This window comes from Pleurodeles waltl, chromosome 7, assembly GCF_031143425.1.
Source record: "Pleurodeles waltl isolate 20211129_DDA chromosome 7, aPleWal1.hap1.20221129, whole genome shotgun sequence".
In the NCBI taxonomy this organism is placed as follows: Eukaryota; Metazoa; Chordata; class Amphibia; order Caudata; family Salamandridae; genus Pleurodeles; species Pleurodeles waltl.
The window spans coordinates 1,351,751,577-1,351,778,317 of record NC_090446.1 but is presented as its reverse complement, the minus strand read 5'-3'; the positions used below and the strand labels follow the sequence as shown (position 1 = coordinate 1,351,778,317).

The window sequence follows — 26,741 nt, the reverse complement described above, 5'->3', positions numbered from 1 at the left end:
AAAGCTTTCCTGCCATAAGTCTACAGCTTCAGCGTTACCATGAGTGGCAACTATCTGGCCTAGTGGAGCCATTCTCAGCCACAGCCTGCTGCCTTGCCCCTCAGAAGACTTTCAGAGAATAAATCAGAAGGCAAAATGTCTGACCAGGTCAAACTTCGTTGTTGTGTCTGACCTGCACTCCATGCAGTCAGCCTTAAATCATGCCTATGTAATGTTCAATTACAACCAGGTACCATGGTTCTCTCTCATGCTTTTTGGCACTATTTTTATTTAAATCTTTCTAAATTTATATCTGTGGTTCCCCGTTTTGTTTTTTTGTTGGTCTGGTGTCATTTTGTTCAGCAAATGATTTTCAATTTATATAAATTGAAGCGAGATTTGTATTGTGTTGTATTTAACCTTCTTAGTATTTCTAAATCATATACACATTTTCTTAAGTGAAGCCGGTCTGCTCTGTTCCAGAGCTATTAGGGCTTGATTTTAGGTTTAAATTACCGAATCCTTTACTGGGCCTAACAAGATAGTGACCTTACTACATGTTGTGGAATCTCATATACCCCAAGTATTAATCTACTTTCTCACACTGTAAGATCAGCGTAACCTGTCTGCTATATGAACCGGTACGTTCTTCATAATCTGGGTGACAACACTGGTGGGAATTTAAGGGCTTTCCAGGCCTCTTGTAGTGCCTTTGAATGCAAGATGCGTCTAGGTTTTTTTTTTATTTTCTCCTCTGACCATTCCAAGAAGATTCTGAGTCACAAGAAGTTTCTTAGTCACTCAATATAATTGAGAATCTGTTTTTGAAGGTAGGAAAGGAAATGAATGGTAGAGGTCTAGCTAGATACTACACGCATTTCATGAACTCCATCAGTCCCCCATAGCATTTTTAGAAATTACGCTGAAAATGCACTGTTTAATACCATTGTCTCAAAATTCTCGAATTCATATGTAACACTTTTGGGGAGGGTCAGGAATACTGAAAGTTTCACAACCATCTTTTAAGAGCCTATTGCTCTTAAGCAAGCTGCACTAGTGTTAACCATAGTGTTATCCTTTCCTATATTATTCAGAAGTTTTATTGTCTTATAAAGTTACACGCTGCTAGGTCTTTGGCAAGTGTAATGTTGTTCCTCTTTTAGCCTTTGCACACTGCTACTACTCTACTTAGCATTCTCTGTAACTGTTGCTGGATGTGGTCTGTTTGCTGTTCAAACCCCAAGTCTGGTTTCCTGCTGGACTTGGGCTGTCTAAACACCTGTTATTGTTACCCTCCCACAGGTAGGTCTGCTGTTGCAAGGACTAGACTGGTGGTATGTGTGTTCTCATGTTCCTCCCTGCCCTTCTTTGGTGTGCTGAGGAGTTGAATTAAAGTGGAAAACATCATCCAGCATCCAGACTGTTTTTCTAAGCCCAATGCTGACTGTTCAGCCCACAACCAGACTGTGATCGTGGAGATGGACTGCTAGTACTGCAAGGGATGAACAAACTGTCCAGCCTGCAAATACTTGATCCCTACATATCAGGTAGGACTGAATGCCTAACTTACTACCGAGCTTTAATATAGGCAATGGTGGTGGTGGGTTATAAGTAGGTGGCTGCACTACTTGTTGCTTGTTGGAAAATTTCATTCTCACATACCCCAACTGTTACTCACTAATCTATGCCCCTGAAGAGAAACCAATGGATGCATTGCAAAGCCAAATTGAAATTTAGCCCCCACAGATCAGCACCACGGATCAGTTTTGGTGCTGTTGTAACTGAGACCAAGACTCACCCTCAATAAGTGTGAAGTTTGCTAACTAAACTTTTCATGCTTTTGTATAGGCAATGGAGGCAACGGAGTGTGAGCAGAATAGGCAAGGTGCCATTTGTTGGTGCTGTGTTTCTAGGTTTGCCTAAGTGCATATCTGAATGTGTGTTGCAGTAGATGGCCTAAAGAAAACAGGTATGCCCAGATGTTGGTTCTAAGCACACTGTTTGACTGAACTCAAGCAATATTTTTGTCAAGAGGCCAAAATAAGTCAAAACTACTCTGGAGTTGCTTTCAGTCCCACCAAGAGTGGATCTGACCTGGCAGTTTAGGGTAGACTCTTCCTACTAGAGCATGACCAATGCGGATTTGCCTACAGCTGGTGCTACCAAGAGTGGCATAATAGGTGTAAACTGATGGACCAGACATCAGCCTAGGTGGTCAGTAGTGACTGACAATAATTTAGGCATTTAAATTATCAATTTGTTGTTCACTGTTGCACTTCCGAATGGCAAGGCTGCTAAATAGCAAGGCTGTCTAGTGTTGATTCAACCTCATGCCTCTTTCTCCCACCACCCTGCACTTACTGATGTTTTACATCACTCTTGCAGGTTCTCCTTCTGTTTCATCCATGCCTTCTCTCTTTGTCACTGTTTCCTTATATTTCTCTTTTTCTTTGTCTTCACTTTTCTGCCTTGCACACTCATGCTCTGGGAAAAATAATCTTTGGTACAAAAAAAGAGTGCTGGTGCCCACCACCTGCAATTGCCAGGAAAAGGTAAGCCTTACAAGCCTCTTCTTGTAAGGCAATGTGTTCTGGGTAGTTGTTATGTTAGCCGTTTACAGAAAGAAAAGTTTAGATGAAAAACTGATTCAAGCATTTAAGAATGTCTGTAAGTCCCACAGCTTTCATGTGAAGGTGATCTACTTTGGACAGTATGTACATAATCAAATCATTTGACCCAACCTTTAATTGAATTGGTGACCTTTGGCTGTAAAGAAGTGAGTTGCTGTGGGATGAAAAATAAGAGCAAGATTGTTAGGAAACTATAGCTGTCTTGCAAGCTGATACTCTGGATCACAATCACAAAACTTTGGACTGTGATGGAAAAAACAAATATTGCATCTAACTTATGTCTGCCATGCCCCAGCACCCAATAAATAATATTAAAATAAAATGGTAATGGAAGCAATCACCAAAATGTCACCTTCGCGAGTACAACTTTATTGGTGTCTATTCATTATCCATCTCTCAAAATGTTCTTATTACCTCTTCAGACAACCTTACCCTGCCAATAACATTGTGCATACAGTAGCCAAGCTCCCAGATGAACAGTAAAGGAAACATGCATTGGCAGTCAGTCCTATGGTTTCCATACCGGACAATGTAGCAGCAACAGTTAGGGATTAGTGTCAACCAGGGGTGTAACAATAAGCCTGCAACCCCCACAGTGCAGGGGGGCCCTGAGATTCAAGGGGCACCCAAGGACTGTGCACAGGCCCCTTGCCTTAGGACTCCTGACTGGGTCCAGACCATGGGGGTAGGGCCGGCTTTAGGGCGGTACAACTGGTGACTTTGGTACGGGGGCTGTGTATAAAAATAACTAATGGGTTTAGAAGCACGTAAACTTGCCTATGCATCCAGCAGTTTTCAGGCAAGAATAACAATGTCAATATAACTCTAGTGATTAATGTTACTGCTGGTGAGAGATCCGAATTTTGTCTAATGCCAGTTTTGACTCATCATAAGGAAGCACAGAAGGATGATGTGCTTGCTGCAAAGAATGTGTACCATGCAGACCACAAAACTGTGAGTGATCTGTGAGTAGAGCTTCAAAAAAAGAAATGAGTGTCAGGCAGGGGCTATGAATAGATGTGGGGCACTGTTGGAGAATGGTAGGGAGGGAATTAGTGGAGAAGGAAGTCATGGGGGGCACTCCAAAAAACTGATGCACCAGGCGTCATCAGCGCTTAAGCTGGCACTGCATGGGGGCCCTCCTTCATGTATTTTGCCTGGGGGAACCCTCAAGTTTTATTATACCACAGGTGGCACAAGTGCTCCTCGAGGGGCCCCACACAGCAGATAGAAAATATCTTACAGAGACTGTCTGTCTTATGCCCCTAAAACATGGAAGACCCAGGTAGCCTCCATGAATGTTCCACAGGAGTTGGCAGGGCCTTATCCTGTGGAGATCACGAAACCCAAACCCCCACCCTGGAAGTGATCTAGCTGCAGGGAGTGGTCAAAATGAAAACCCACTGTCAAAAGGACATGTGGATCCTGAACATGGAAGGACTTGTGGAACAAGAGATAACTTGCTGTGTAGAGAAACTGGCAATCATACTGTAATAAACTCTAAGTTTCATACCCTGATAAAAGGACAAGCTCAGTCTAGATTTCTGTAACACCCTGAATTGGCCTCCACGTTTTAGAAGATATTAGCAACCCACAATATTCACATGAAATCAAAGCAGACAATGTAAACTTATTTTGGTCATGACTTTCATCTGCATTTTGACTCCCTCAGCTTTCACCCAGAGTGACTTCAGTGCGATAGTGAGGTTGAGAGATTCATGTGTACCTTCAAAAGTTGGTGAAGAGTCAATGGAATAAGAGCTGAACATTCAACTGGCACATAACATTTCTGAATTGAATACTGGCCCATTCCTCACTCTCCTTCAAGGCTATTAAGGTGATTTCCCTTAGGGGGTATGGTGTACATCCCTCTTTGTGATGGAACTAAGTCCCCTATACAGTCCACACAGAACCTAAGTTTTGGAGTGGGGCCTAGGGAGACAGCCTTGGGTGGCAGCACCACAGGGCTGGACATGGGACTGTTGGAGCACTCAATCACCCCTAGCACCAGCCTTTTGGAGACCTTCTGCTTGATTCTGACCATCACCTTTTTTGACAGCCTGTAATAAATCTTAGTTTTAACAGGCAGACTGTCTCCACTATTAATGTCATGTATAAACAGGTGTGTAAGTCTGGGGGTGAAAGAGAACAGAGAGGAAAACTGTCCAAGCAACCATTCTGGGGTCAGAATCGGGGAGAGGTTGACACCCTCTGCTGACCCAGTGTGCTCTTGGGCAGACAGGAGGACAGGGAAAGGCTCACTCTCCTCTTCCACCCCTTCATCTGTCACTAAGAGCTTGCTGCCTTCAGACCACCTAAAGTGTAGTTTGAGGCGGTTGACATGGAACACCCTTAAGGGATTCTAGGGGTCTTGAGATCTGCCAGGAAGGTTGACTCCTCATTCTGCTTCCTCAGCACAGATGGGTCGGTCCAGTGATCCTGGTGAGTTCTGGGCTAGACAGACTCTTCAACCCATACCTTCTAGCCAGGTTGGAACTCTAACAGATTGGAATTCTGGCCATACCAGAGCTTCATTACCTCCTGACTGACCTCAAGATTACTCACCTTTTTCCAGAAGTGACGCATCTGGTTCCTGATGACCATCATGTAGCTGACCACATCCCAAGGTGGTTTCCAGGGAACTTGACCCCACTCCCTTCACAAGGTTCAGAGGTCCAACAACAAGGTGGCCAGAGAGGGGTTTGAAGGGACTAAACCCCACTCCCTTCTGGAGCACTCCATGTAGGCAAAGAAAAGTCATGGAAGGAGAATTTCTCACTTGCACCTCATGTGCTGAGGTAGGCCCATTTTCATGCCTTTAAGGTCAATTGAATCTCTACACAAATCCCAGTCAGGGCTCAAGCAACTGCGGGTGCAGCATTGACCGCAGAGGGTTAGCCTCTGGGTAGCAAGTGGCATGGTCCACTGAGATCAGTCACTAAAATCAGTTTTTTTTCACCACCAGGACATGTAAAAACTTAAAAGTACGTGTCCTGCTTTTCAAATACATTGCACCCTGCCAGCTGGGTTATGCATTGGCCTTCCCTAAGGGTGACGTTTAATATATTAAAAAGGAAGGTTTATTTTGCCAGGTCAAAATGGCAGATTAAATTGCACACACAGGGTCTGCAATGGCAGGCCTGAGGCATGTTTAAAGGGCTACTCAAGTGGGTGGCACAATCTGTGCTGCAAGCCCACTAGTGGCATTTAATGTACAGGCCCATGGCACAGGTAATGCCACTTTACTGGGGACTATAAGTAAATTAAAAATGGCAATTAGAGATTAGTCAATATAACCATTTTAGAGGAGAGGGCACATGCACTTTAGCACTGGAGTGCAGTGGTAAACTGCTTGGAGTCCTAGTACCAGCCAAAAAGAGGTCATAAAAAATGGAGGAGGAAGGCAGAAAGTTGGGGGAAGACCACTCTAAGGCTGACAAGTCTAACAATGTAGTACATCAAGAACTTCATTTTACATAGGGTATGTGTAAGTGATAGTTAATTGATGCACTGTGCCGGCAGCAATAGGTCCCTGCAGGACACAATGCACTTTGATATGTTTTGCCATTATTTTAGTCACCCTAGAAAGTTGTTTCTGGTTCTTTAATTGAAGAGGTTGAACCTTTCTCAGGTGCATCCAGCACTCAATTATCTTCAGATGGAACTGATAATGTTTCCAAACCTTGTTACTTCTACTTACAAGGGAACTCGTTTTAGGCCAATGAACCTTTTGACCCTGATTGGAGACTCCTCAGGACGAGATATCTATTTAACATCTCAATTGATAGATCAATAACCTAATCAATATTCACAATAACTAATCAATCAAACTAATCAATAACATTTACTAACAATTAAACACACGAAGACCTTTCAGCCATGAACAACCACACAAATCTAGTAAGATTTAGGATATTTATTCCCTGTTAGTTACAATCTATTAGCATATTCATTAATCTCAATATCAGTAAGCACATCAATAAAATTACGATATGGCAACTCGAATAAGACTTTATCAAGGCATAGATCATGAACATTAGAACAAAGCACGACATCAACATGAATCAGACTTTTAGCAGAGCGTCATTAGTACATTATTCAACAAAGCAAAGACTCAGGGGGTCATTCTGATCCTGGCGGATGACGGAAGCACCGCCAACAGGCTGGGGGTGCTTCCAAGCCCATTCTGACCGCAGCGGTAAAGCCGCGGTCAGAAAACCGGGGCTGGCGGTTTCCCGCCGTTTTTCCCCCGGCTGGGCGAATCCGCCAGGGCAGCGCTGCAAGCAGCGCTGCAAGCAGCGCTGCCCTGGGGATTCTGACCCCCTTCCCGCCAGCCTGTTGCTGGCGGTTTACACCGCCAGGAAGAGGCTGGCGGGAACGGGTGTCCTGGGGCCCCTGGGGGCCCCTGCACTGCCCATGCCACTGGCCACTGGCATGGGCAGTGCAGGGGCCCCCTAACAGGGCCCCATGAAGCTTTTCACTGTCTGCTTAGCAGACAGTGAAAAGCGCGACGGGTGCAACTGCACCCGTCGCACGCCCGCAACACCGCCGGCTCCATTCGGAGTCGGCTTCTGTGTTGCAGGCCTCCTTCCCGCTGGGCCGGCGGGAAGGTTGAAATGCCGGCAGCGGTCTTTTGACCGCGTAGCGGCCGCCTCAGTCATTTTGTCTATTTTCACCCCATATTACTGAACTCCTTAACTAACCTCTAATTGGCATCAGCATGTTAGGCTTCATGCAAAACAATTTAGCAACATGAATTTAGAAAACATCTAACTATGGTCTCTGTCAAAAGAGCAGTTGGTACCTAGAAAGAAAAGGCAAACAGACAATTACAATATATCATCAGATAGTTACCCATCCAAATGGGGCGGCATACAGTGTCAGTCTTCGTCCTCAGGACATCAGTCGATTCGCCATCAGCCAGGATAAGCAGGTAAGTCTCAGCAGGGTATAGCAAAAGGCTCTTCCCTCATGAGAAGGAGAAGTGCGTAACAGGCAGGGGGTAAGGCGAGGATGATTAAAGGAAAAGACAAAGTCTCTCAGAAAGGCAAGGGATGGCAAAGTAATGGCTCCGTAATGGCTAGGAAGAAAAATGGCTAAGAACGGCACAGTAATGGCTGGTTTCTCCTTGTGTCACGTTGTTATATCAAAGTTGTCGGACAAGTCCCTAATTTCCCGTTGGGCAATATTTGGTGCATCGTTATCCCTGTCCAATAATCCGTTGCACACCTTACTAGAATTTTCACCTAAGACAGATCTCATGCAGTTTATTGGCTCCTGTGATTGACGTCTTCAACTGGTAGAATGTCAGGTTGTCGTTCCAGTCAGTAGTTCCATTGTCTATACCGGTTTAGGCGACCTTGCACTTGTTGCAAATTACACTGTTGCATCCGGCAAGAGTGTCTCCTTGAGCAAGTCGGGTCCCATGAGAAAGAATTTACTACAGTTACACACATATCTCTAGGTTCTGAAAAAGTACAGCATTGTGTCTGTCCTTCAGGAAAAGCAGCACATTGCACGTTAGAAAACACAGTTAATATGAGACCAGGCAGTTAGGCCCAGACCCATGCTATCTAAGGCCTAGTGAGTAATTTAGCAAACCCTTAATACATAACTCTTAGTGCTAATACAAACTCATACATGAATACATCATTAATTCATTATTAGTCAGTTTCATTAGTCATCGTATACATTGGTGGCCTCACACCGTGGGCACATTTCAAACGCGTGCATTTGTATCACATTTATGCGGTTTCATTAGACATTACATTACAAACTTTTTCATGTTAATATTGATTATAAAAAGTCACACTCCAACACTCCTCAATTACTTTGTATTAGCCATTGTCTTAGATTTTCTTAGAGCTGTTTGATGCTGCAGCGAGTCTAGACCAGATTGAACTGATTAGATTTGTCATTTGATCAATACCTATTCTTAAATTAATTTTATGAATGTACTTGTTTTATGCTTTTTGTTATAATATTTTTTGAGCCTGTTTTTTATTGTTCATTAATGATTATTATATTTTTGTAACCTAATAAAGATTTGAAGAAAATGGTGATAACACATAGGGCATTGCCAATGCCAGATGTTTTTAAAATGTGCCAAGATCGCAAGACCAAAAGCAATGATCGGCCAACTTGAAAGTCTATTTTTTTAACTCCAAAATGACTACCATATTCCCAAATTCTGCGATGTAACGTAGAACGGCACAGTGCAGGTGACGTTCTTCAAAGTATAGACAATTACGTTTTAATATGTTTAAGATGATTTACACGTTGTATGATGCCACGTAATGTGATGTAATGCTTTTTCCATCTGCAAACTATTTGCACGGTAGGTAACGTGCGATCAATTCACTTTTCTGCAGAAAGTATCACTTACGTTTTTTTGCATTGACAAGTTAGAAATCTGTTTTTGAGCGGATCACTTTTTATTGGTAACATTGCTGTTACATTTATTATAATAATTACTATTAATTGCTGTTTTGTTGTTGGTATTGTTATTGTGATAAAAGCTTTACTGCCAACGTTGATATTAATATTATGGCTATTATAGCTTTTAATTATCTTTATTTTATTATTAGTAACGATACCTGGTGAATAGATAGCCCAAAGGAGTACAGCCGTAATGCTATTGGCCAAATTGATCTTGAGACTCTTTAATTCCGTGTTAGGAGGAGTGGTCATTGAACCATGGTGGGCGCTCCACTGGTCAGCTAGGGAGGCAGGGAGAGGCCTTACCTCTGGGGTGCGAAGGGAGCCACCACGGCATCACTACTGCAGCGCCTCCTTTCACAGGACTGCAGGAGCGCCTGCTCGGCAAACTTTTGTTTTGAGACAACAAACTGCCGAGCAGGCTGTTTTCTCTAAACAAAAACCAGTTCTACCGGGTTGCAGTGCATTGTCTCCTCCATGTTGGTGAAGGCAATTTTGCACTTTCCATCCCGGTATCCAACATGCATTGTCGACGCCGGCATGGAAAATCACTTACGGCTGCCCTGTCGTCAATAGGACGGGGCACCCTTCACTGTGACCTGGGTGACGTTCAGCAGACGGGACACAGGTACACGGTTTGTACTGGCACAGACAGCCGAGGCTCCCCTGGTGCAAATACAGTGATTTCTTGACTCTAAATAAAGCAGGAGAGCCAAAGGTTTTACGCTCCCGCTCCACCACATTCCTGATGAAGCCCTCAGTCTGTTCTTAAATTACACTAGTTGTCGGTTAAGCCCACCCTTAGGCAGGATTTTGCTTTCATCACATTGACTTAAAAGGCAGTGTACGACCGGACCGTGCTTTAGGGTAATCCTGCAACCAAACCCCAGTGACAATGTGATGGCCTTTGCGTAAATTGAGCCTGTGGTTAAAGGCAGGGCCCGTCAGCTTTCATGTTTGGGGACCTGGAGGTATTTTTTATTACACTTGGCCCACAACAAGAGAAGGGAACCCAGAAGAGGGGGAAAAAGGAGGAAAAAAAAGTCAGGAAAACAGTGAGTAAGAGAAAATGTAGGGGTGAAAAGGGACCTACGAGACTGTGATAAAAGGGCAAGGAGCTTATGGAGGTGGATAAAAAAGGCATGAGGTCAAAAAGAAGTACACAGCCTTGGTTTTTGGAAATGTCAGCGGTACAGATGGTGGGCTGCCAAGAAAATCATTGGGCACTGCCAGTTATTCATTTACAAATGAAGGGGCACGTTTATCAATATTTCATGCACAGAAAGTCACCTTGCTGCGCTGCGTAAAAGGGCAGGAATGTGCTGTATGTAACACATTATACGTACATTCCTGTCCTTTCCTTGCCCTGGTGGTCTTTTGGCTGCCTACCTCCAATGCAGGCACCCTTGTGCTGTAGTGCAAGGATACCTGTGTTGCAGACATATTTGTTTCTGTGCAGGAAGGGGAACCTTCAGTGCATAATTTGTGCTTGTTGTTTCCAGTGCTGAGCACCATCACTTATTTTTGAGGGCTGGCGCTTAGTCTTCTGCCTCAAGCATTTGCTGAGAGCTAAAGACACATTTGGGAAAGACGGAGGAAGAGAAAAACGAAAAAGCGTCACAAAGAGAAAAAGCAAAAAGATGCAGCTGTGAGCAGAAGGGGCAGGGAGTGGCTGTAAATGGATTGAAGAAGCCCGAGATGGCTTCGGGATTACGCTACCTCAGTATTCCGTGTTCGCAGATTTAATTGCAGCAGCGCGTGCTTAAGAGGAGGGCTTTGGGCACCGGCACCTTTTTATTTACAAATTAAGCACTGGGAACCTTCCTGCACAAAAACAATCCTCAGAGTCATTATTCTCTTTCTAAATGTGCTGCAGAATACAGTATGCATAGAGAAAAGAAAAAACGAGGAGAAGTAAAGATATTTCTCCTCAGTACCCCTCATCTGGTGAGGCTTGGCATTTTCACACATTTCCAGGTTGGCCAGTAATGGTAAATCTGGTGATGCGCCAAAATCCATGGGTGGATGTGTGCGAACACCCACGCTCCACCCCTGAAAAATTTCATGGGGCAGAATAACACATCGATTTGTACTGTGTAGCTGTACTCCAGACTTATCAAGCCAACAGGGCCATGCAAGGTGGCCTATCCTGGTTTGATAAATCTAGCTTACCACTTCTGTCAACCTTGCGCCCCTTTGCGTGGCACGAGGGTGCCACTCCTACTTGATAAATATGCGCCTAAGCACTGGACTGGTTGTTTGAAAATTGTCACACCAGTTGCATGCTAACGACTGCGGTGAAGAAGGGAATGGCATTACAAGTGAACATACTGCATTTGAGGACTATTTAGCAGAACTCGAGGCTCTACCACAGATTACAAAGGCAAAGGAATCTCTGGGTGCACCTTGGACAGGAGTGAGTTATTACTAAAGTCTGTCAAGTATGCCCATTCCAGGTGACTCACTGCGCATAGGGGGAAATGAAAGCGTCCATATTCTTCTGCATCATGTTTCTCTTCAACAGCTTGTTCCTAAAGAACCCAGGGCTGAAATAACACTCAGTGTTCCTGGAGTTAAGTCATAAAAATCAACATACTTTATTTACTAGCGCACCATTGTGCTATAAAGGTTTGCCAACAGAGAGAGCACCTACCCAGATAAAACAGTCATAAAACTGAAGACATAAAAGCGTTGCGGTGCATGTGATCTAAGGACCATTCAGCGTTTTTTTATTAGCTTTTAATAGTGCAGTAGGTACAGTGGCACAGTGGGTGGGTCCCTCCAGGAGGGCAAAACCTTACATTGGGCCTGGTTATCGGGCACAGCCACCTGGAGCCAACTTCTCTTAAAAAGTAACATACTGCAAACACAACATAATGGCTATTAGTCACCAAATGACTGCATGTCATGAGGACCATCTTTTGGCAATTTGATTACAGCCAGCGACACTGTGGAATTTGTAGGCCTTTACCTACAATGGAAAAAGCAAAACTACCAGAACCAGAATCCAGAGTATTGTTTGCTAGAAAGCCAGCTTCTAGACTCACCTAGTTCGCCGGATTATGACACAGTGGTACAGAGGGCCACCAGGAACACTTTTTGGTACTCATAGTTACAAATTTAGGAGTTTGTCTCTGTATAAATGACAAATATCAACAGAAGAGATGTTGCATCACTTTGAAAGCCCTTCTCTAGATTCTCAGCTACTCTGCCCCTTCCTTCAATGGCATTTCTAGGTTCAAGGATCTAGACAAAGTTTTTATTTTCCTGTTGGACACATGTATCCTAGCCAAGCTCAGTGTTGCTTTCTCCTGCCTTTTGAAATGGTCAGTACATCTTGAGGTCGTTCAGCATAGCTCTCTGATCACATATTCTTGTATAATACCAAGTAGTCAAGGTGTGGCTACAACACACACACTTCCACCAGTCTTCTGGAGTAGTTATCGTCTTCTGATGAGCAGATTGTTCCAAAATAGAAGCTAGTGCTGCCAATCAAGCCATATTCAGTTTAATGGATTCTGATCTTTGACAGAACGTGTCCTTATTTCAGCAATACCAACTGCTAGAAAATATTCATGATTCTCTATTAACCAGTCTTTATTTTGTGTGCATCAAAATAACTCAATTGTCAGTAATCAAGACATTGGTAATTGCTCCCCAGAAGAGTTTCAGCACTGGTTTGCAGTCCCACAAAGGACACAGAATCTTAAAATAAGCAGCAGAACTGTGTCCTTGGGCTGAAATCAGATAACCGTCCCACTCCTTAAGAGAGCTCAGGCTTAGGGGAGATTGTAATGCTAGTCTATCTTTGTGTGCACAGCCTCCCATACTTTGTTATTCCAGTGACCATTAGCAACTGAGGTCAGCAAGTGATTGGTAGAGACATAGCTGTGGTGGTGTAAGTGGTACAAAAAGGAGTGATTCATTGGGCCCATTCCCCTTTATGCTGGTGCAGTCTAAAAGTGGTCCTCCAGTAATCACTCCCAGGCTATGAATAATGGTAGCCTTTACTTCTTATTTAAGTCAGAGGTTGATAGGACTGACTTGGCCACAGGAATGGCAATACTTGGGCTCCAAGGAGGGTCTTTCATATTTAGAAAAGGGGCAGGTGAAAAGTTCCACTCTGCCGGCTGAGTTCGTGGAGCTTTGCCCACGCTGCGTTCCTTTTGAAGGGCGCAGTTTGTGCAAAACTCCGCCAACTGCCACATGGGTCTTCTACCATTGTTTTCCAGCACTAGAACACCTGCTGGTGAGATTTCTCAATGCTGGCAGTCGCAGCAGGTTTCAGCTGGTCGCAGCTAGTCACGAACGTTCACATTGAGAAAGCTGCCGCTTGAGAAGAAAATCTCCTCAGGCTGCAGAAAGAAGCAGCATCTTCTGGCATGCCGTATGGTGCCATTTGTGCTGATTTGATTGTGCAGAACAAGCTCCTGGCACTAATAAGTTAGTGGGAGCAGCACAACAAGCCCGAATTCCACCCACTCGCGGAACTCCGCTGAATCCCGCAGAGATTTTATATAGCTGAAACTCCGCAAGTTCCGCCCACTCTTAATTGAAAACATGGAGCCCAGGCAACCGTTCCCTTATGGTTCTTAGCCTCTGTGGCAGCTCTCACTAGGATCTGGTACATTGTCAGCAGGTGTTTTGCATTTTAACAAGTCGCACTGTGCGCCGCTGGATTTTCTATTTCAAATAAATCAGACATATGGTGTATGCAGTTGCTGCTTTAAAAAAGTCGTTTATAGCACACACATACCGAGGTAAAGATAGAATAAGTGCCAAAATACTATCTTTTCACAAGTAAATAAGTATTTCTAGATTGAGAACGTGTTGCCGTTATTTTAGCACAGTAGAGGAGAAAAGGATCTGCTCAGCCCGTCTTGAAATTATCTAAACACAGTTTCAGTGGCGGCTGGAATCTACAATCTAGACAGTTTTCTGATTTGTTAAGTGTAGGGCTTATTGAGAAAAAAAAACTAACATTTTTTGTATTAACTTTGTTTAAATAGTGTGTCTGAAATGCCCTGAGTGTCTCTTTACCAACTCCCTCCCAGTTTCTGGAGACCACATTCACTCTTACTGTAGATTTCTTTTGCCTTTTCTGTGGCTCTCCCTCTTATTTATCCTATTTCTGGAAGTTCTCTTCCTTATTGTCTTTTACTATCTCCTTGTATGGCTCTCTATTTCATCCTTTCTGTTCTGTGAGGTTCTCTGTTACTCTTATCATTGTTTCCCTCTTCACTCATCTGCTTTCTACGCGCCTCTCTATTACTGGTTCTCTTTCTGTGAGACCCTCTTTTGCCTTTCTGAGTCTCACTTAAACGTTTCTCTTCTGTGGGACTTTCTGCTTTATGTGAAAGTCCCTTTAAACCTTCTCTTTCTGTGTCTTTCTTTTGCAGTGTCCCTGAGCCTCCATTTAAACCTCTTTCGAAGAGTCTTTCTTTAAATATTCTTGTCTGTGTGGGTCTCTCTTTCTCTTTGTTTTTCTTTTACTCTTCCTGAGAGCATCTGATTTATACTTCCTGTTGATCTCTCTTTCAAACTTTCTATTTCTACTGATCTTTCTTTCCTCTTTTCTATTTTTTATGGCGTCTGCCACCCATTTTCTCTCTCAGGAAGTCTCTCTTTCCTCCTTCATCTTTCTGTTTAAGTTTTTAATTTTTTTCCTATCGTTCTCTTTTACGGATTCCATTCATGCGAGCCTCTCTTTCACTTCCTATGGGTTTCTCTTTTACTGTTTCTCCTTACTTTTTTCTTTCTGTTGGTCTTTCTTTTTGTGTTCTGTGGGGCATCGCTTTTATAATTGAGCTTTCTCTTTTGTTAGTCTCTTATTCATGAATTGTTTATTTAGAGTCTCTCCTTCCTCACCCCCCTTCCCCCCCCCCTTTCTATAGGGCCTCTACTTTGCTCTTTCTGTGAGCCTCTCTGTAAATGTTTTCTTTCCGTGGGGCTCAAGATTCATTTTTCTATGAGCTTTTCTCAAAAACTACTTCTTTTTGTCAGTGACTCGCTTTCTGGTTGTGTACCCCACTTCAAACATTTCACTTTCACTGCATCTGTCTTTTAATATTTCTGAGAGCCTGTACATTATTTCTCTTTGTTTCCCATGGATTCCATGAGTTTCATTTTCAACATCTCTTCATCTGTTTCTGTCTTTTTACTTTTGCACTTTATTTGAGACTATCTTTGACTATTTCTCTTTCTGTGTCTCTTTTTTACCTTCTCTCCTAGTTCCTCTTAAAACACCTCTTACGTTTTTTTTTTACAGAAATATTCCTGTAACAGTCTTTCTTTAACTTTTGTCTTTTACTCGTGGACGTCAGTTCATATAAATGCCAGGGGTAGCGGAAATGACATCACATGCCCTTTAACCTCCACTTTCACTCAAACACACCTACGCATACACACAAATTCACACTTACATACACTATCTCACATATTCACACTTTCACCCGCAAGCACGCATACAACATACACTTAAAAACATTTTTTACGTACCTCAGCTGCCATAGAAGAGCATATTCCAGTTAACTGTACTCAATTTTATTACAATAGCAGTGAGTAATATATAATTATTCACTATTACTGTAATACAAAATTAACAGAAAACTGAGAGAGTTGAGCCCCAAGTGACGCCCCTAAGGACGAGCAGACACTGTGTTCCTGACACTGAATTTGCCACCTCCGAGGCCAGGGATCATAAAGACAGTGCCAGGGGTCGCAAAGGGCAAGCCAGGGGTCGCAGCTGCGACCCCTGGCGACCCCTAAATGACTTATGTTTTTACTCATCCTGAGATTATCTAATTTGCACTTCCTGCTGGTCCCTCTTTCACTCGTTTTCTTTCGGTAAGTCTCCCACCCTTTCTCTTTCTGCAAGTTTATTTTTTACCTTTTCTATCTTGATTTTTTTTTCTTTCTCTGTCGGTTTCTCTTTAACCATTTTTGTGGCCCTCTGTTTCACTCTCTTTCTGCTCATCTCTTTTTCACTATGTCTCTTTATGCTGCATGTGCTTTCCTCTTTTTGTGGCTATCTAGTTTTCTGGGTTGATGATCCTGTCTTGAAGTGGCTTTCAGTTTGGCATCTATTTAAACATTTCTCTTTCTTTGCATCTTTCTTTTAATATTTGTGTGACTTTTTCCCTTTCTCGTTGCCTCTCTTTTACTCTTAATATGAATCCTTCACTGCTTTCAGTCTCTTACTTTTTGTGTATTTCTCTTAACATTTTCCTTTCTGTGGTTCTCTCTTTTAAACATTTTATAAGTCTCCTCCTTTCTTTTTGCCCTTTCTATGAACCCGTCTTTTACCCGTTTTTCTTGCGTTTTTCCTCTGTCTTACACTTTCAATGAATCTCTGTTGTATCCGGTATATTTCTTTGAGTCTTGGCGGAGGAACAGAAAAAATAGCTAAATGTAACCCCCAGTGCCTCAGTCACCTTTGTACGTTGTTTCCATACACCCAGAATGTAGAGTTTTGTCTGTGTTTCAGGTTGGGAAAAGGGTCTGGAACGGTGTGTGGCTTGTATTTAACTTTGCTTGTGTATATATCAGGCAGTTTAATTGCAAGGAAAACCTTTAAATCTTTACTTTCTGTCTTCACCTCTGATTTCTTTGATGGATGTGTGCTGCTAGTGCACTGGTTGGAAACTGGGATTGGTCACAGATGATTGTGGTCTGTTAATGCGTTGGCTGCTATTGTATTTTAAGGCATTTAATTTTCAGATCGCACACTCTATTGTCTAAAAACATCCTATGTATTAGTATGTTGTATGGTTTGGTGAATTCTTGGAATCTCCACTTTGTAAAGAAATACACCTCTTGGCTTTTTGCCCAAGATGTGCATTTATCGAAAGCTACTTCCTCCTTCTTTCTCCACACCCACCTGATGGGGCTTTATCCTTTCTAGGTATATGGAGGTTTTCGGTTAAAAAAACAGATCTGTTGACATTGTTCCTGCTGCCACTTTGCATACCACAAGGGCAGAACCTGTAATTTTGTAATTTCAAACACAACTAGGAAAATACACAGTTGTGTCAGAACAGTTCACAGTGTGAGACCTATGCGCACCTTTCTGTGTTCCATCTCTCACCCGAACTTCACTCCTCCTCATCCCATCAACCATTGCTTCCCCTGGCTCTTTTGTGATCTAATTTTGCCTGCCTTATCTCCTTTGATGGTCTTTCTACCTTTCTCTGCATGGGTGCCTTATAGACACTTATCATGTGTGACAACTTTAGCCAGTATTGAGTTTTAAGCCAATACCACCTTGCATACATAAATGTGTAACCCATACATGTAATAGAAAAGAGAAAAGCCATATGTCCCACAGTTCAAAACTAGAAGTTTCATAGTATAAGCCAGGATATGGTGATGGTATCATGTATGACCCCTGACAGCTGTGCCATAGTTGTGGATCCCTTGTGCAAGGTGCACCCCCCCCCCCCCAAGTGTGTTATCTGCGCCTGCCTGCATTTGACTGAGATGCCTTTCAAACTCACTACCCTGCCTCTTACCTCCTTGCAGACATTTTGTATACAGCTTTTTTCCAGGACTTTTTCATCAATACATGCGGGTATTGTGGTTCCTATACGTATACCTCATGGTCCCGGGCCACTTCCCTTTGTTTAAGCATGCTTCCTGTTCAGGCAACTAAACAATCATGCTTGGGCATGTGGCCAGGACAAATCCGGCAGCATCATGGAAGGGGATGCAGCCCTGGATGCCACGGCATAAAACGGCCTAGCGATAAGACTGGTTGTTAGCCAAAATGAATCCTGTGCAGCAGAGAGGGAGTTTCTGCTGCTCGCAGCCGCTTCCCAATTGCCTGTCATCGATGCCGCACACATCTCACTTACGACTGTTCGTTCGAAGGACAGGTCTTGCAGATGGGTGAAAGAGAGGGCCAGACAGGCCTTTTATTCCACAGGGCATTGCCCCGCTGGGCTGGAGCCCTTGCAGAGAGATTTTGAAAGCCCATGGCCGCTCCCGGTGCTTCCTTCACTTTGCCCCACTGCCCCAGGTTAATTGCAGCAAGCATAGGGAGGCTTCAAGAGAAAGAAAGCGAGGGAAAGGACAGAGAAAAAGCAACCAGTGAGGGGAAGAGAGAGAACAGCAGGAGGGAGAAAAATAATGGATCAATGAAAGAGAGAGCACGTGTGAGAAGAAGGGGGCGGAGCTGTTTTGAGCATTTGTGCCAAGCCTGCTGTTGGTTCTCGAGCCGAGCGCTGGTAGTGATAAAAGGACTGCCAAGCGACGGTTACTGTGCTTCTCTGTTGCCACTCAAGGCTGGGACAGACATGAGTAACAGCTGGGAAACAACAGTCCCTGCTACATTGAACGATGTTGAATTGACACCTCCGAAGACTTGCACAGTAAATGCAGCCACCTGTGACCTTTGGAAGTTCCACTTGGGTCAGGTGCCCAGTATATTTTCAGTATAGTTCAGTGTAGTTAAGCAGCCACGGGTCATCCTCAGGCCTGTATAGTACCCTCTCTTACTAACTTTCATTAGTTAACCGCGACCTGCATTCCCTGCAGGTGACTCAGGGTTTACTGCATGTGCTAAAGGCAATAAAACGTGCGATTCCAGGCTGGTCAAAGCGTGTCATGATTGAGAAGCTCTCCTCGTACACACCCTCCCAACAGGACTCCACCATTGTCTCCAAAATGGAATTAGTCGAGGGGCAGGTCAGGATTCACCCAGACTCTTCCATTCTCCAACATGAATCTCTGTCACAGTGGCAAAGTTCCTGCCTCCTATGTCTAACAAGCACTGGCAATGACAATAGGTCTAGCTTTAATGTGCTTCACCTTCCACTTGGAAAACTTTGGTACACCTCTCCCCTGGCTCTTACACAGACCCACTGCTCAACTTATAATCACAAGCACACCACTCACCATGCATTCAAATGGGCCCACTTCTTATCCTGCCCTTATACAGACCCACTGGTCACCCTGCAATCACACAGGGCACACCACTCATTCTGCATTCGCATACACCTCTCATCCAGCACTGACAGACTGCATGCCTTGCACTTGTACACCTCTCCCTGCACTCACACACCACAGACCCTGCACTCACTCTTTGCTTACGTGGCACTCACGCACCAGTCACCCAGTACCTACCCACCTCTCACCCAGACACTGCACACACTGCTCGCCTTGAAAACTCACATCCCGTACCCTCTCTTCACACACTGCTCACTGTGCAACAACGCTCAGGTTACACACCCACATCACTGAATGTGCTCACACACACACCTTACACATCACTCGACTTGCACTCAAAATGCTTACCCTGCACATTCACAAACCTCCCACACTGCACTCACACAGCACTAACACCATTTATGCGGACCTCTCACCCTGTACTCACAAACACCCACTGTGGGCACACACACTCTGCACTGACACTGCTCATCCATCATTCACACATCTTACCTAGGACTCACATATCTCTCACCCTGCACTCACACCACTCACTCTACTCTCACACTGCTTACATACACACACCATGACCCTTTGCTCAGACACCTCTCGTCCAGCACGCTCACCTTGCACTCAACCTCCCCCACACTGCACAGACCTATGTCCACCTGCACTCAGACACTGCTCAAGTTGCATATTCACCCTGCAGAGACAGTACCTACCCTGCACTCTGACACTGCTCATACTGCACTGAGATACTGCTCACCCTATACTCAATCACCCTTCACGCACCACTTATACACCTCTCACCTGCTCTCCATCATCGCTCACGCTGTATTCACCCACTGTTCACACTGCACTTACATACTGTGTAGGTCCCTACATGCCACTCTTGTGCCTCTCCCGCTCTTGCAGCCCTGCTTTTTTCTTCCCACAGGGGGCAAACTGTCCGCCCCACCTCCACTTGTGTCCATGCACATGGAAAACATGACTATCTCTGCCGCTGTGTCTGACACTTTGGTGAGGCTTGAGAACACCAGTGCTTAATTTGTGAATAAAAACGTGCTGGTGCCCAAAGCTATCATCTGAAACACGCAGATGCTGCATGTTACTGTGCGAGCACAGAATACTGAGGCAGAGTAATCCTGAAGCCATTGTCGCGTAGGCTCTCATTATCCTAATGAGACTACTGGATTTGGGTTGCAGAATCACTTGCACTGTGAGGGACTGAGTCTGCACCCACTACAGGTGACACCTGTCAGCCTTATCCGGGTTTTGTTCCGGCTAACTTGCAGTGCCTCATCTCCACCAAAGAGTAGGGATGATTGGGCAACAGAGCACAAGACACAATTGTCTCAGCAGGGAAATCGTGGTCACTCAGATCTCATCCGTTTCTCTCGGTTACATTAGTCTCACATATGCAAGGACAATCTGAGGCAGAATATAGTTCAATAAGATTTTTATTGAAGTAACTGCATCTTAGATAATAAAGCATGAATTGCAAAACTAGGACGATAAAGCATGACATCATTAAAACTGTGACGAGGAGAGTGAAACATAAAAATAGTGCTATCATATTGTCACTAAGATCGTTAAAAATAGCTCCTACCTAGCCTATGTTGGAGCGCAGCATGTTAAGCTCTAATTCTGCCCTTCAGGTACCCCTGGAAGACATCATCCCTCATACCTGAGCAAGAGGCCTGTAGTCTACATAAGCAGCTGCAGCAAAGCACTCAGCAATCAGCATACAGTTGTGGTCATCTGGCTGGAATCTCCCTCTAACGTACATGTGTCAATGTAGTTTTTTTATAATAAAAGAGCTAGTGTTCCAAGAAAGGATCCCACATAAGAGTGTGAATGTTTCCATGAACACTAGAGACAAAGCATACCACATTTGCTGGCAACCTATCTTACTGCAGCCTTGATAAAAGCACAGAGGGAAAGGACCTCAAATGTGGCTATTGTTAAAATAATAAAACCAAAGCTGAATAAAATATGTCTAGGTTAAAGTACACAGCGGCAGGCCTAGTTTGCTAAAATAAAGTGTATGAAGCTATAATTAAAATGGCTACTCAATACCATCTTTAACGTCTTTAGAGCCACCCCGCCCCTTCAGCTCGCTCTTGCTGCCTTCTGCTTTCTACCTTTGTGACGCTTTTTCATATTTCTCTTGCTCTGTCTTTCCCATGTGTCTTTTGCGTGCAGCAAATGCTTGAGGCAGAAAAGTAAAAACTGGCCCTCAAAAAAAAGTGCTGGTGCTGCTATTGCCCATATATTCCTTACGCCCTGGCAAGGTGCCCGGTCCGGACAAAGTCCCTGGAGACTTGTTCCGCTCCGACCCAGGCATTTCGGACACCTACATAAATGCAATATCCAACAACATTTTACAAGGCAAAAGCACACCTCCATCTTGGTAAGGGGCTGAAATAAATACCCATTACCAAAAAGGGCGCTCAAACCCTGCCATGTAATTACAGACCTATTATCTTGATAGATAACCTTCAGAAGGTTTTTTGCCATCAAATTTAAGTTAGATTACAGGTCTGGTTGAACAATAGGAAGATTTTATCTCCCTTGAAAGCAGGGTTCCGACCAAAAGTAAGTACCATTGATCAGGGCCTTCTCTTGAATTTAATTATTTGAAAGTACCTGATGCTCTCAAATGACCATCTGTACTTAGCTTTTGTTGTTTTGACCTGGTCCCAAGACACTTGCCGTGGTTTACTTTGGCCAAGATGGGGATTGAGCCATGCATTCTGCAAGTCCTTGTAAGATTACTTGACAGGAATTTTGCCCAAGTGAGATGGTGTTTGGGGGAACTCATAGATCGTATCCCCAGTGCTTGTGTTGTACATCAGGGCTGTGTGCTTGCCCCCTCTCTGTTCTTCTTATATATAAAAACTCTGGTCGAGCATTTACTGACCTTTGTTGAAGACTTTCTAAGCTGGAGGGTTTGCCAACTCCTGCTTTACTGTTCGCAGATGATAGTGTTACTTTCTTGTACCCCTGCTGGTTTGCAAAACCTGTTTAATTGTTTTGCAGAATATTGTGAGCGCTGAGGGCTAGAAGTCAATACTTCTAAATCTAAAATTATGGTCCTCAACTCACCTAAGTCATTTAGGGGTGGATTCTCCATGTGTGAGGCCATACTCCGTCAGGTGGATAATTTCTATTATCAGGGAGTGAGGATCGACAAAACCTCTAGATGGAAGTCCCAAATCGTTAAATCTTAACTGCTGTTACCACATAGTGATTATGCATTGATCAAGCGTTGTAAGGCATCTACATGTAAATCAGTGTCACAGGTGATTGAGGTATATAGGGCCAAGGTTAAATCATCTGCATTTTACGGTATATAATAATGGGGTAATGAGCACCTTAGCAGTCTCAAGGGAAAATTGACTTATTATATCCCTGTTTAACCTTCCAAGTAGCACCCCAACAGGCCCGTTATGCTTTGAAGCGGGGCTAAAGTGGACTGGTGACCAGGCCAGGCTGAAGCCCCTCCTTTTCTGTGTTAGACTGTTGTCTACACCAGAACTTGCTATGTACAGATCAGCTCTGGAGGAGACTGTCAATCACAGAAGTAGCCTGACAATACCTCGACAATACCTTGACTCAGCTGTATTAAATTTCAATTGAGCGCATTGGGCTTAAGTATGCTCAAATCAACAGCAATTCTACAGTCGGAGGGCAGTTTTGGGCTCACATGCTGAATTCACCTCATCCTAATGCCAAGTCAGGAGTGCTAACTGAAATATTCTTGCTATTTACAATTTAAAGCTGTTCCCTCTTTAGAACCAAATATGGATGCTTCTGTTTCTCCATTAGCTCGAACCCTGCTGATTAAATAGAGGATTGGTACACTACTATTAAAAAAATAACATAGAAGTGGGTCTAACCAACCTAGGTACGCAAAAATTGTTCTCTCTATAATTATCGTTCAGAGGACGTGGAATATTTGCTTTTCTTTCGTCCGGCTTATGATAGGCCATGGAAATCATGGATAAAGCAACTGTATATCACTTTTGCCATAAGGCACTTTAGTGAAGCATCACAAATTTTCAGATCAGGCTATAGTATTATGATGGCACTTGGGACCTCATTATGAACATGGCGGTCTGGGCCGCCATGCCGGCCACCAGCATGGCGGCCCAGACCGCCATATAATATTCGTGGCAGAACCACCACTTTTGTAACTCCACCACCGCCAGGCTTCCGTCACCAGGCAGACTGGAGATGGCAGAGTTATATATCTGACAGGGCAGCGCTGTAAGCAGTGCTGCCTGCCTAATAATGTTCCTGGTTCCACCACCCTTTCCCTGGTGGTTTACCCCGCCAGGGAAAAGTTGGCAGAATGGGTGCCTCAGGCCCCCCTGGGGGCCCCTGCACTGCCCATGCAATTGGCATGGGCAGTGCAGGGCCCCCCCCATGCACAGCCCCCTGATTTATGGGCAGTGAAATGTGCGATGGGTGCTGCTGCTCCCACCGCACTGCTACATTGCCGCCGGCGTCAATGTACAGGCCCTGCATTCAGCTAGGCTGGCAGGCAGAAACAGAGTTTCCGCTCGCCGCCCCAGTTGAATGTACATTATGTGGCCGGCAGGGTCTTCTGCGCTCTGTTGACCACCAGCACCAAACTCAGCGGGTTTTACTGCCGAGTTCATAATGACCCCCTTGGTCTTCACTCGTAATTGTTAGCTGTTAGGTGCATCAGGAAAGCAGCAGGTTTATCCTTATAAAAATCTGAATTACCCATTGACCATTTATTCTATTCATAATTGTTATGTTTTGATGGTCCAGATGGTTTTAAAGTATACCTAGCTGTCACTAGGACAGCTTTATTCTACCATTTCTCTATAACCTTCTTACCTCAATATTTTATTATTTTATTCTGTTTTAAAACTATATTGATTGTTTTATGGGCTTGTACCCGAAATAAACATATTTTGATGATGATGATGATGACAAACAGAGCAGTTTGAGTCTTTGGAAGATGACAGACTGCATAGGAGCGCTGCTCTGAAGATGACGCCTACAGCTGGGACTGGGTGGACACAGAGGTAGTAAAGGAGCCTCCCAGAACACGCTTAAAAGAGCTACAATTCTGAGCAGCCTTTGGTTTGTTAACAGCTCAGATACTCGAGTACATGTCTTAGAGTTGCCGGGTACCAGAGTTCCAAGAAATGCTAATGCCACTTCCCTTCCAAGACTTTCCACTTAATTACAGCTATGATTAACTTCAAAGTTTGGGTTATGATTTCCAACTCAGCAATTGTGGCTGAGATTCTCTCATAATTTTTAAAACTACTCCCTGCCCCATTCTGGGTCACGTAGACCTTCTCTAGTTGCAAAAGGTAAGCATATTGTTTTGGAATATGAAAGCACTTTTCTTAACTGAAGTGACACGAATGTGGGCGTTCCAGCGCCTTATGCAGCTGAACATTTTTTACAGGGCAAATAAACTCAAATAGTGTAAATAATAAATTGATAGTTGTACAGGACTTACTCCCACAGTCTCACCGCTTTCCTGCACTGTGCATACCAGCTGTCACGATTCTCCTTACTCAACAAGCACATTTTGGACAGTACTGTGAATCGTTTGTTTTGGCAGCTACAGTGGGGTGGGGATCTTTATGGACCTCTTTTCTTGGCAACTTGGAAGACAGAGTAACACTATGAAGAAATACATGAATGTTATAGCTCTCATTAAAATGGTGTGTGAAGTTAATCTTTTGCAATTACCCATAAAGATATAATTTCACTAGAAGGATGTTCAGGTCCCCACAGAGGTAGTGCGTGAAGATAATCTTGTTTAAGTTCCCACTGAAAAAGCGTGTAGAGACAAAGTTTAAGTCACACACAGATAGTGTGTGCAGATAATGATGTAAAAGTCCCAAAAATATTGTGTGTGATTCTAGGAATGTAAGAGTCTCCATTTAGGTAGTGTGTGATTATAGTGGTGCTCACATCCCCACAAAAATACTGTGTGAGTCCCAAAGAGATAGGGCCTGATTTAGAGTTTGGCGGACAGGTTACTCTGTCACAAGCGTTATGGATATCCCATCTGATGCATTGCAATCTCCAAAGGCTAATATCAGCTAGTAATAGGGCAGACGGGAGATCCGTCACTTTTGTGACAGAGTAACCACCTCCAAACTCTAAATCAGGCCCATGGTGTTTAAGATATATTTAATCAAGTAGCCTCTGAAATAGTGTGTGAAAATAATGTCCATGTCTGAACATGCAGAACGACTCTCAGAGGAAGGCTTGCTGCTGTGTCCTGCTGTGTACTCTACAAGACTGCTTTGATGCACCTGGAGGGACTGCTTTGTTGCCTGGAGCATGCCAGAAAAAGCGCCAACCACCCTGAACCCGCACTTGGACCTAGCCTGAGTGAGTCCTAATGCCACCAGCAGTGCCCCTTCTGTCCTGGACCCTTGGCAGTGCCTGGACCCTTGGCAGTGCTGCTAAAGGTGTTCAGATAGACAAAATCCAAAACTGGGGACTTAGAAGACTTTTGGCTAAAAACTACTTTTAGAATCGAATAGAGACTGGTAGAGAACAACCTGGATCGCCAGTTGGCATGACTTTGCTGTAGTCCCTTCTACGTTCTTTACCACAGTAGAAAACCCTGCTGAGCGGTCCATCACCAAAGGGGTATGAGGCTTCGTGGAACTCTCATCAACTGCAGCCTCCAGTTTCGTCTTGCTGTAGATTTGTGGCTTTCAGAAAAGAGATTAAGGGACTGATTTAAGAGCCCCTCGTGCCTTTTTGTGTTACATTTGCTGCATATCTTTTTTACACTAATGTGGCCCATCGAAGCCAAAATCACCTAACCAAATTTACAAAGTGGTGCAACCTAAAAGATTTATTTGTGTAATTTATTTCATCACTTTTAACGCCTGCTCAGAGCAGGCATTAAAAGGAGGCAAGCCATTGTTTCCAATGGGCCTCAATGGGCTTTGCAGGATTTGCATCAACATTTTTTACGCTAATCCTGCAAAGCTCCAAACTAGCATCTAAAATGTTGATGCTAGTTTCCTGAACTACCGCCATGGTGCAGCACTAAGGGGCGCAATAGAAGTGGCGCTGTGCTGGGTGCAGTGCCATTTTTCTTAAATCAGGGCCTAAGTCTGAACGAAGAAACCTTCACTGCAACTTCTTCCAGTGAATCCCTGACAATGAACTTCAACCTTCACAAATAACTTTTTCTGGATTTTCTTTCTAATTCTGAAGATAAGCACCAACCAGACCCAATCCACTCTTTGTATCTGACTCACGCTTCATCACGGTTGGGCATATGCTTCACCTTTGACGCAGTCTCACACAACTAGATGTCCATGGTTGGCACTTTGACCTTTTAGGCGCTCCTTTTTACCTTAAACTTTAAAAGTTATTAACTCCAGTTCTACTGGTTTGACTTTTGTTATTGTGGTGTCTAATAATCTAGTAAAAATGACAGTATATTTCTAAATTGATGTGGTATTTTTCTTGTGCTGTATGTTTACATTATTACTGTTTGTGTGCAGAATAAATGCTTTACACATTGTCTCTAAGTAAAGCCTAAATGCTTTTGTGCCAAGCTACCAAGGCTTCAGCACAGGCTAACTTAGTGAATTTTGTGGTTCACCTTGACAGGGATTGTGGTTGTTGCTTGCACAGGGGTAACATCCCACTTAACCAACAACCCAACTACGAACAGCTAGCAATCAACTTTATCCAATCCAATACGGATACCATGATCTTTACTCACTTTAGACTATCCTC

At 43.9% G+C, this 26,741-nt stretch overlaps 1 protein-coding gene across 1 annotated transcript in view; it reads left to right on the top strand.

The window, feature by feature from the left end:
- Positions 1–26,741, top strand: part of LOC138246300 (galactoside alpha-(1,2)-fucosyltransferase 2-like) — a 220,250-nt gene that overhangs the window by 113,658 nt on the left and 79,851 nt on the right. Inside the window, exon 2 of the mRNA XM_069200774.1 lies at positions 1,282–1,526. The gene's annotated coding sequence lies outside the window, so the exon portion shown is untranslated. The remainder of the gene's footprint in view (positions 1–1,281; positions 1,527–26,741) is intronic.